Here is a 12581-nt window from a genome sequence, read left to right on the forward strand (position 1 = left end):
AAAATTTTGAAAATTTTTACCTCCAATTTGATTTGGAGGAATTTTTTTCCAACCTAATTTGTGGCCGTTAAAATGATCATTAATGTGTAGTTTTAGTCATATAATTTTTTTAATGAATTATATGACTTGTTTAACTAATGCATGTGTATATAATATTATAAATCACCATATACTAAGTTTGAGGAAATTACTTCATCCTGATTTGAAGGAAATTATTGTCTTTATTTAATTACATTTGTGCAGGATTGCAATGTTCAAAATTATGGAGTTTCTTTTACCAAAAAAAAAAAAAAATTATGGAGTTTCATACGTAACACATGTAAGTATGCAACACACGTCAAGTCAATTACAATGTGATTTGACGGTAAAGAGAGCGTTTTCACACCTAGACGTAGGAAATTTCAAATTGAACTATCTATTAGAGCATCCATATAAGTGGATGCAAAGTCTTGCATGATAGAAAAAATACTTTATTTTACATATTTTGACCAAGAAAATACCCACATCAATGAGTGTAAAATTGTGTATTTATGCAGCTTCTCACTCTTACTTCTCCCTCTTTTATCTCTAATCCCTTAGTCCAGCCTCACTGACACGATTAGTCTAGCCTCATTGACACTGATCAGTCCAGCGTCATCAATCAGTCTCACCGATCAGCTTTGCCAATCAGTCCAGTGTCGCCGATCAGCCTCACCGATCAGCCTTGGCGATTAGTCCAACCTCACCGATACGATCTCACTCACCTTTGATCCTTTTTAATTTTTTGTTTGATTAGTTTTGGATTTTCTGTTTGATCAGTGGGTTTTAGGGTGATGGTGCTTGATGATGGTGGGTTGATGATAGTGGCTGAGTGGGTTGATGGTGGGTGTGGATTGATCGTTGATGGTGGGTGAAGATGAATATTTTATTTGAATAAATGTGTATAATAGACAAACTGATGTGGGTGTTTTATAAAAATAAGAGTGTAAAATAGAAAAAGTAGGTTTTAGATGTGCAAATTTACAAAATTTTTGCATCCATTGATGCAGATGCTCTTAAACTTTTAGTCATTTTCTTCTTAGAAAACCATTTGAAAGACATCACCAATCACTGCACACAAAATAAATCTTGCTGAAATTCAAATAGTTTTTGATCAAATACAAAAATAAAGTTAAACTCTTTAAACTTTTCATATATCTTTTTTTTTTTTTGGTATGAATTTTAAAATTTTAATCGTTAAATTTCATGATCTTTGTGTTCTTAATATGCACATCAAATTTCATTCGAATCGGATATTACCTACTATTCGATCAATAAACTTATTTTTTATATACAATTTTAGATTATAAAAGCTTGAAATTTTAACATTTTTTTGATAATATAGCAATTGATTTTTAATATTCTTGAAATTTTACAAACATAAAAAATATGATAAGAATATGCAATTTAACGGTTAGATTTTCAAAATTCATACTCAATATAAAGATCAATTCAATGATAAGTTTAATGGGTTTCTTTGGTGAGAAATTTGGTTCCAAATACAAAAAGAAACAGCGATGAATAGAGGTGTATATTTAATATTTTACATGCATAAAGACAGCAACATAAATCCAACAACATAAAGAATTTCAAACACTTTTATAGGTTGTACCAATACCAAAAGCAATACAACTGCCTTTATCACTATAGTTGTCTAGAGAGGACTACATGGAGTCTGAAAAGGAAAATGACTGGAATTGGAACTCTTTTTCCTGGTGCTGATCGAGTCCAATATAGGCTCACTCAAACATTTCAATAGCATTTCAAAACATGCAGGACAATTGAGTTTTTCGAAGGCCAGTCCCATTTATCCCGTGACTATTGTTCACTTGTGTTGATGTGTAGTGTGAGGCTTCCTCCGTTGTCTCCAACTAAGACAGCCTGAGACGCACACATGGATCTCTTTAACGAGTAATGTTACATATACAACTTTTTTCAAAAGGTATTGAGTTAGTAATTAATTTTCATATGGGTCAATTACTATTGCCATTTTATTCTCTCCTATTCACATAGACAACTTTTTTCCAAAACATATTGAAATCAGCAAATTCCACCAAGCCCATATGCCACAATTTTTATAAGCCAAAATCCTAAATACACCCTTTAGATTTGGATGAATTGTCATTTCGTTCCTTTAAATTAATTTTTGTCCCCCCACTTTAATAATTTTTGTGAAGTTGGTCATTTCATGATTTCATCCATTGTAGCCTATAAAACTGTCATTAAATCCAGTAAAACAATGCCATCTCATATGTATAACTATAGACAGTTTCATAAATGGCAATTAGCCAAATGAACAATTTAACATGGATGTTAAAGTTTGAAGAAAAAAAAAAAAAAAAAAAAAAAAAAACCTAGTGATGGTCATATAGCCAGGTCCAGATCATTGTCACAATTAATGCTTTTATCTTTCCTACTATAGGAGCATGTTAGACGAGAAATATTAACCATTTTGACCAAGACAAGTTAGGCTACTTCAATTTCTCAAAAAAAAAAAAAAAGTTAGGCTACTTCAAAGACGTCCAGAGACTGTAGAGGCTGAAATTGTATGGTCGTGTCTTTGTATAGTTCACATGTGGGAGAGAGAGTTAATAGTATGAAAAGCTCAAGTTGAAAATTAGAGAGTATTGGGGCACATGGATACTGAGATGAGAATGACCCTACTTAATTGCACCAATTTTGCCTAATTATGACCTCTGACAAATCTACCTAATGGTCCTTCACATTGGGGCAGGTCCTTAAATTTGGGTGAAGTAAAAATCATGTATATGTAAATGAGGTTTGTGGAAGAACAGCTATCTAGAGGGCCTACTTGCTCCTTACGAATACTGCAACCCATTAGTGTATAGCACAAGAAGTCAATTGAATTTTTAGTGGGTTTAAGCATACAAGAATGATATGTCTTTAGCTACCACAGCTGGCAGCTTGGCACCTATGCTTTCTGTCAGGGTGCAAGAGTTGTTTGCAAGACTCCATCAATCTTATTGTTTGTTGTGCCCTAACCACCTAAATCATTCACTGTTCCTAGGGGGCATTGCCCTCCTAATAATAGTAGTAATGAGTAGTTGTATGGCAATTCCTATGCATTGATTTTTGGTATATGTCAAATTATTTTCTGAAGTTTTAGAAGCAATATCGTGCACCATGTATTTTCAAAAAAGTCATTACAATATATATCCTCAATTATAGTTCTACAAAAGCTGCACTAAGGAGCTGAGGCATCTCTATCACTATAAAATTAAAATCCATTTTGTGAAGTACTTTATAAAAAATAAAATAAAATAAACTCACATAACAATAATATGTATTTGGGACACCACTTAACCCAAAAGTTTAAGATTATGAGTTTGGCCCAACTATAATATATATATATATATATATATATATATACACTAGCCCCTGAGCATGCGCTCACGTGCATATTCAGAAGCTCTTCTATTTTTTGGATAAAGATTACTTTACATCGTGATGAAGTAAAAAATAAAAAATAATTTGCATTTATTATAATTTGAAATTTCTATTTTTTCAAATTACAAAAAAAAAAAAATGTGGGGGGAGTTTTGTAGATTGGAGGAATTTTAAAACTAACAAAAGAGTGATCCTATTTTGTAAGGAATTAGAGAGTAGAAGTAGGAATTTAAATTAATGTAAAAGTAAGAGTTTATTAGAAGCAGTAAGACATTTCAACGTAGAAGTAAGAATTTATTATTTTAACCCCATTTTTAAGTTTTAGGTATGGATATTTTTGACAGTAAAAAAAACAATAACTAACCTTATTTTGCCAATTTACCATTTTAACCCCATTTTTAAGTTGTTGGTTAATTAATTTAGGGGTATTTTTGACAAAAAAAAAAAAAACAATAACTAACTTTCTGAATCCTCTTAATATATACAGATATATATATATATATATATATATTGGTTTCCCAAGTTGTCCCCAGGTTTTTATCTCAAGACTAATCCTTTGAGGTATTGTCAGGCGCCAAGGCGGGGACCTTTCCCAAGAAAGTTTGCTACATCTACAAGGGCTCGAAACCGAGACCACTTGCTTAAGCGACTAGAGCCCCTTCGACTCAGGCCAACCTTCGTTGGTAACTATATAATAATATTAACTTTTCACTCTTTTCATTCTTATTTAACATGAGATTTCACTCAAACGTTTACACCTCTCTCTCTCTCTCTCTCTCTCTCTCTCTCTCTCTCTCTCTCTCTCTCTCTCTCTCTCTCTCTCTCTCTCTCTCATGTGAGTCATTGTCTCTCAGAGGACTTTGGATTACTATGTAAATCACAAACAAGGCCTACAACTACAAGCGCCCCTTACCTATGGGCTTTATCTTTCACTAATGTGTCATAAATGGGCCTTTTGCACTCCATTCATAGGAACCATGAGTCAATCTTGTACGCTCTTCCATAGGAATTGGCCCACACATCCATGTCCATCAGAACCTCGTGCCAGACCATGATCTAGCACAATTGGCAATACTCCTTTGTTAGGCATTTTTATTGGATCATCTCTATATGGGCTTTTATGTGCTTGTCTTACGCAATGTACATGTGTCGGTTCCAAGTATACGCTCCTAGTCCTTGCTCCAACTATGAAAAGGACCCTTGACACCTTGTCACACACCATGAAGAGCTTTAACACCACTTATAAGGGAGAAAATACCTTGGAGAGTCTTCAATTGAGAGGTTAATACATTATATAGGGACACTACATAACCCAAAAACTTGAGCTTATGAGTTTGGACTCAACTATGTTATATTAAACAACCACTCTTTTCATTATTATTCAATGTAAAATTTCACTCACACGTGTATAACTAACAATCTCAATTGTAGCTTACATGCTATTTTGTTACTTTTAGTAAATAAAAACTCCTAAACGGTTCAAATTGCAACCCTTTTTGAAATTATAGAATAGAAATTTATTCAAATGAAACTTTAGAGTTTAATTTGAAATTAAGTTCCAAATCTAGAATTTAGTAAATAATTATTTTCTATAATAATAATTGCAAGAAGTAGAATAAAAATCAAACTAAAATTTTTTGTAATATTTCATATAGCAACATTTTTGAAGAAGTAATATTAAGCAAAAAAAAAAAAAAATCATTTTTTTCAACTACCAGAATTTTTTTTATTAAGTGATATTTTGTTAGACTAAGGAATTTTCTAATATTATCTGGTACTTGAATCGGATACTTAAATCTCCAATAAACTTATTAAAAAAAGAACTAAATTTTGAGAAATGAAGTAGTACTACTTTTGTCTAGCTATGATAAGTTGTTTTCCTTTTTGACATCTTTAGCTTAATCCCAACTATGATATTTGTTTAATTCTACTTGATTGCCTCATCATGTTGAGTATTATTTGAAATATGAACCAAAAAAGGGGAGCAGTGATTCCTGTAATGAATTATGGATTTGAGCAAGAAAAGGAAGACTTGTGAAAGAAGGAGACAGACACATGATGAGACCAGACCATTATTAAGTAAAAAAGCTTGTTCTGAGGCCCAACAATCGAGTGTTGCTTACAAAACCCAACGTCTAGCAAAATTTTTAAATATTTGACCCCCTAAAGCTAGATAAAGCCCTTCTTTTTTTATTAAAAAAAAAAAAAATTCAAAGGCTATTATTTCATAAAGTTAAACAATTATGTAAAACAAGGAGTTGCCCTTTCCATGACATCCCATTGCAAAAAATGATACAAAAAGTATGGACATGCATTATAGGCATAGTATTAGTACCTTTCAAACTGGTCATTATCCTTCATAGGTAGAGCCTTGACACAAAAGTTTAAATGATTTCTTATGTTGGTTCTTGAAACCAGACAATATGCTTGAGCTGGTTTATTTTACAATTCATAAAAATTATGCTAGTTCCATTAGGCTACAAGGTTTGCATATGACATATTAAGTTTATTAACATGTACCAATTACAAATTTTTTTTTCTTGGTTGAACCAATCAAAGAGGGACATTACTTGCTAAATTTTTCCATTGTACCAGAAAACTATTATGTGAACTAATCCAAATATAATCAAACAATTTCAGGCCAACACCCTTTTTTTTTCCAAGTAGGCCCAAGGCTTGCTGAAATTCTTTATAAATCAATATTGACTTTGAAGAACAAAGGAAGAGCTCACCATTATAATATATAAAACCACTAGGTCTCTTCAATTTTTTTATCCATGACTTAGCAACAAAGATTATGGTTGCCTATTGAGATTAAATTCAGAGAGAAATTTCAATTCTCAACCTTGCATATTTTATTTGGACATGGATCTATCTTTCATTCGGCTTTGTGGCCCATAAATGACTAATAATCCCATTTATTGTGGTTTTGTCTTATCTCAGACCGCACATAGGAGGGCCTGGCCAATTTCCAAAGCCTATAAATCCTCTATCTCAAGCTCTCAACCCAATTTTCATTTCCTAGACCAAGGCCCATAGAGCTTTCTTGGATTAGTTAAGCCCAAGCTAATCTCCCATCATATAAATCCCCACGTCAACCCATTTTTCATCACATAAATCAAGGCCCATAACCTTTTCTTGGGTTAGTCAAGCCCCATGTTGGTCTCAAGGCCATGGCAATCTCCCATCCAATAAGTCCTCTACCTCAATGGCTCAATCCAATTTTCCTCACCTAGAACTAGGCCCATAACCTTTTCTTGGGTTAGACACGAACAATCACTTGTTACTTTTTATTTATTTATTTATTTTTTTATATATACTTGAATGGTTTATTATTTTCTGCTTTTATTTTATAATTTACTTTTGGGTAAATTATATTTTTGATTCTTGAAATTTGGAGTAAGTTGTGCTTTAGTTCTTTAATTTTAGAAAGCTCGAATTTGATCCCTGAAATTATTGGAGTTTTTTTTTTTTTTTTTTTTGAGTTACTAGCTTTTGCATCAATTCTCTCTCATTCCGTAAATTATTACTACTCAAATGAGGTGGATATGTTATTAACCTAAACAAAATGAAATCAATTTAGTCCCTCAAATACTCCCAAAGAAAAAACAAAATACGTACAGTGCTCAAATATCAAAAACTAACCCTACCAATATATATATATATATATATGGGGCAAATGCTATCAAGAAAAAGAATACGTTTCATATTGCAAGATGTACTCCAAAAAGTTCTATCATATGAGAATTGGATAAATAGAACAAAATTAATCATATATTCATATGCATGTGAGAATAAGTTATCCATTCCACAAACTGAAGCACTTCATCCATGTCAAGAAAGGTGAAGTTAACAAAATCCTTGTCATTTTTCAATGGTGTGCATTTTAATGGCCGGAAACCACATTTGAGCTTTGAATAAACTCTCCTCAGTAGTCAAATACTTCAAACTTAGTGGTAATTATTCAGTACTCTAAAAGCGAAATTTCCATTCTCATATAAATTGTGGGATATTCATTAATTATGTTTGAGGAGAAAGTATTACTGTCTAACTTTTTCAATCCTAATAGCTTCTTGGGTAACAAAAAACTAAATGCCATTCTTGTCTATCCAAAAGTTTAGACTTAAAAGAGTTGGGTGAAAAAACGAGAATAAAATAATGGATATATGCATATACATTAAAGCAATTATTAATTTATTATTCCATGAATGAAGCTTGTGACAAAGTGGTTGGTTTCATGCCTAGATAGAACAATTTATGTGGATATGGAGACCATGAAATATTTATATATGATTTTCAGTGATGCAAAAAATATAGTAAATTAAGTTTAAATAAGTGCATCTATATCCTCAGCGATGGGGACGAAATAAATAAGGCCACATACCCCGTGTGGAAGTTAGAACATACCCACATGCAAGAACATGAAATACTGCAAAGGTGTATTTTCCTTTGGTCCTTTTTCCGTGCTTGTACCGTGCAAAGCATGATCCCAATACAAATGGATCTTTCTTGTTCACAAACAAAACTCATTTTTTATACTCAGAAAATGACTTTCATGCAACTTGTTTCATTATCCTGTGACAAGGGGTTTTATATACTTTGATTATGATTGCATGGTGTGGAAGCAAGAGGGTTATTATTCAAGCGGTTGCCTACCATTCTTTTTTTTTTTTTAAACGAGCCCTACCATCAAGTTTGGTGATTGCATATGAGTTGGTTTTATGGCTAGCACGTGCGTGCACAACTCTATCTATCTCCTACATATATGGGAATCACATTTTTCATTCTTCTTAACCCAAAATTTTAGACTAGTGAGTGTAATGGTTTTTGAATTGTTCGGTTATGTTTCCTGTGTTTGGTTTTAGGGATAGGAGGGGAAAAAATTAAGATGATGGAAAAGGGGGATATGACTTATGAGAGATTCATTATTTGTTTGGAGAAAACTGAAAAAAGGGATTTTTTTTAATATAAAAAGAAAATTTAAATTCAATAATTACAACAGGGAAGATAGAATTTGAATCTTAGATGTTTATGTTAAAAAGATGAATCTAGTTTTATTAGTTTGTTTCCTCTCATGTCTACAAGCCCAAAGAGAACAAGTCCAAAGAGTAGGCTGCACTATTCGTTGAATTGAAACTCACTTGGGATAGAGGTGTGCACGAGTTGGTTTAGAAGATTTTTAATCCAAACTGGCCTTATTAGGATAAGAACCACTAACTCAAATTGATCCATAAGTATTAAAAATAACCAATCCAAGCTAATCCATATGGTATTGGTTTGGGTTGGTCAGCTTTTGCTCTTATATATATAAAACAATTAATTTGGTTGAGATTCATTGAGTTGAGAAGAATACAAACTCTACACCAAATAAATCAACAATTTCTAAAAAACTCAACTTAATTCAGCCCATAAGTTCAAGAAAAACGAATCCATTATCTTTGGATTGGATTATAATCATTATATTGGTTGAATTTGATCAGGAAATCAGGTTCTATGCACACTCCTACTTGCTGATTCTTGTTCCAATCTTTCTACTTTCCATGCCAAATATTTAAAAGGAATAGTATTCTTATATTCTTTAATCTTTTCTTCTTCTCCACTCCTTTATTATCTTTCCTTTCCTTTTCCATCCCCGATGTGCCAAACATGGTATATCTATAGAATATTTTTTAATGGTCCAAAGCAGGGCTAGTAAAATAGGTGGGCTTGTGTGGCAACCAAATACTCTTTCTCTAGATCTATAATGTAACATTAGTACATGATGTTCTTGTAGACATTGAAGTATATGTTAATAAACATGATTGCATGATTGAACACTTGTGGATGTTCTTTTCATGTTTTGATTGACATGGGAGTAGGACCCATGTACATTTTTCACAGTGGGCTCTAAAGTCTAAATGCCTTTTGATTTGTGATTATAGTTGTCTCTCGTTGGCCATTGATGCCTAGTTGTCCCACAATAAATTTGGATTAGTTGGATGAAGAGGAATGTCACTACTAATTCCCTTTCCCTAAAGTTGCAATTTGCTTTCAACAGCCTGTATCACACCCTCGTTGCACATGGGCTTAATCTCACTGCCCGCTACATAAATTTCGGAGAGTTGTTTATTGGTGGAAAAAAAAAAATTAAGAATGAAAAGAAATCAAAGAATATGGATGAAAGGATATTTGATAAGATTGCTTCATTATCATCCCTGCTTGGTTGGGTCATTTAGTATTTTTAAAGTTGAAAGTAACATGAAGATGACAGAAAGATAGGTGAAGAAAATTTCACATTATAAGACAAGAAAAATATTAGTCAATTGAAGTTCTTTATGATTACTTATATGGTCTAAATCTACCTCACACATCTTATGTGGAACCAAACATTTTTTTACACAACACATATATATTCTTATTAACCAATCCATACAATTCATAATCTCACATCCTTCCTCTTAAAGTTCGTTGTAAAAGCTGCTTCCAATAACTACTATGAAATGAAAGTTCACTAGAGAGGTTATCCCATACAAGCAACTTGTACATGAACATTCCTCAAAATTCATGATAACAGTATAAAATTTAGATGCAATTATTTAGGTGGTGGTGTAATTTTTGAGCAATGCATATGCTCTACAACACTGAGAATTAATAAAAGTTAAAATTTAGGCACATAACTCTATACACCATGAATAAACCTAAATAAATTACTAACAATAGACATGTATGTGTGAATTTAGCACACTATCCAAATATGTCTTTATCTTCATACTCTTCCTTTTAAAGAGGAGATATATTATACATCGAGTGTATAAATCCTCCCTCTCATATAGGGGCTACCCCTGGGAATGTGGGGTCCACTCTAATGTGAGGGGGAGAACTTATATATTGGATGCATGATGTATTTTTCCCTCTTCAAGATGTGCTTTGACGTGGCAAACCATGCTAATCTCTAGGAAAATTGTGATCTAGGAATTTGTTTAATGTTAAAAGCAGAGATAAGACCTAACTTTTATATATAAAGTATCCACTTATCATGGATCAAGCTTAAAATCCTACACTTTATCTCACTTCGGACTGAGCACAAGCCCAAAAGAAATAAGGTGTACCAAAACTCAATATTGAATATGATCACAACATGCTACATCTTAGATTCTTTAGTTAAATTCAACGATATACTTGTATTGATTAGTAAAATATGATCGATTTAATCATAGTCAAATACACAAATTGATTAGTAAAATATGATCGATTTAATCATAGTCAAATACACAAACACACGTTTAAAGCTCAAAAGAAGGTAGTATTGGGTGAGTTTGGTTTAGCTTTTTGAAACTGAGCTTTTTGAAAAAGTGGGATTTTCAAAAAGTGTAGTATGAAACTGGATTTTTTGAAAAAGCTGAGTGTTTGGTAAAAATTGAGCGTTTGGTTAGCACTCATAAAAGTGGTGGTTTGAGTAGTAAATTACCAAAAAGAACAATATATATATATATATATATATAAGGGAGTTTATTTCATTTTTAAATCAACTACTTCATAATACTTACTCAAAAAAAAAAAAAAAAAAGCTAATTAATAATAATAAAAAATATATTATTGTCATAATTATTTGTTATTACTATTACTATTATTGGTATTATTTTAATAATGTTAGTTTTTTTTTAGCATCAATTATTTGTTATTTTAAAAATTTTGAACCAAGTATGTTATTTGTCTTACTTTAATAATGTTATCTATTTTTAATAATATCAATATCACTATTTTAATAATATTTTTGTCTTATTGAATATGGTGTTATCTGTTCTGGCATGATAGTCTGAAAGGGTTTCAAAGGGTAAAGTTGAGTTTTTAATAAAATAAGTGGGCAATTTGGTAATTAAACCAACAATTCCCGAAAGTTGAAGTGGTTTTTTTTTTGCAAAAGTTGGCTGAAGGTCTTTTGACTTTTTGGGGGTTCTGCACTTTTTGAAAAAATAACTTTCTTGCTAAAGCAGCTTTTTAATACGCACCAAATACCTAACATTTTGAACTTTGAAGTAAAAAGTATTTTTTGCCATCTTAAGTACAAACAAACGGGCAAATTATGTGTAACATTTCTCACCTAAAGGTGTGAACCACATTTATAGGGTAAACCTTCCTGTAAGTGAGATGTGATATACAAGTATCCAACCATTAACACGATAGATTAAAGGGGTATGAACTATGAACAACGGTGCACGAACTAAAAAAGAAAAAGAGTAAAACACACATTAAATATGTACTTCAGAAATTTTGTGAATTGCCTATTCAAAGTTGTCCGGCTTTGATTGAATTGGTAATCAATCAATCACCGACTGAGTGAACAAATTGTAATTTTTTTTTTTCAAAACATAAACAACAAAATTATTATTCTTGTCGGTGATATGCCAAAAAATCTAGATGTTGAACTTTAAATGGGATCCTCAAATGAGGAACTGAGGAAGCGGTGACAAGTTGGGTTTTATATTTTTTTTTCTAAGCGTAGGTGAGGTGATTTTAGGGTACAAGCCTGGCAAAAACAAAGACAACCAGTTTCACTAAATAATTTATTTTTGAAATAAGTAGATAAAGAGGTGAAATCATAAAAAAAATGTCGTTTCAAATTTATAATTGGACTATCACTTAGAACTCCAATTTGCACAATATAAATAAATAGGAAAAAAAAAAAAGGAATATGACTTGGGAAAATAAAGAAAAGGCTTCACTTAAAATTTAATTAGACCGTTAATAAAAAAATGTAATTAGACTATAAACTTACATGTGAAAAACAAATAAGAAGTTTTTTTTTTTTTTTTTTTTTTTTTTTTTTTTTTTATAATTCAATAAGCGAGAGATTTCATCATTAAAAATACAAAGAATTGCCAACTGGTTTAACTCTATGACTTTGGAAAAATAAAAAGCAATTTAACCCCTCTTCAATGCATTGCCAAAATAAAATAAAAAATCACTAATTATATATGTGAAATCACTTTTCAATGAGGCAGTAAAATAGACATTGAAATTCTATGAACAATTAGCATTTTTCAGGCTCTTGATTAACCCAAGCGATTCTTTTATATTATAGATTCACATGAGCATTTTATCTAATTTACAGATTCATGCATTGTTTATTACTATTTAATTTATAATTTAAGTTATTTTCTTAAGTACTCCCTTTT

This window comes from Quercus robur, chromosome 2 (assembly GCF_932294415.1).
Source record: "Quercus robur chromosome 2, dhQueRobu3.1, whole genome shotgun sequence".
NCBI classification, from domain to species: Eukaryota; Viridiplantae; Streptophyta; class Magnoliopsida; order Fagales; family Fagaceae; genus Quercus; species Quercus robur.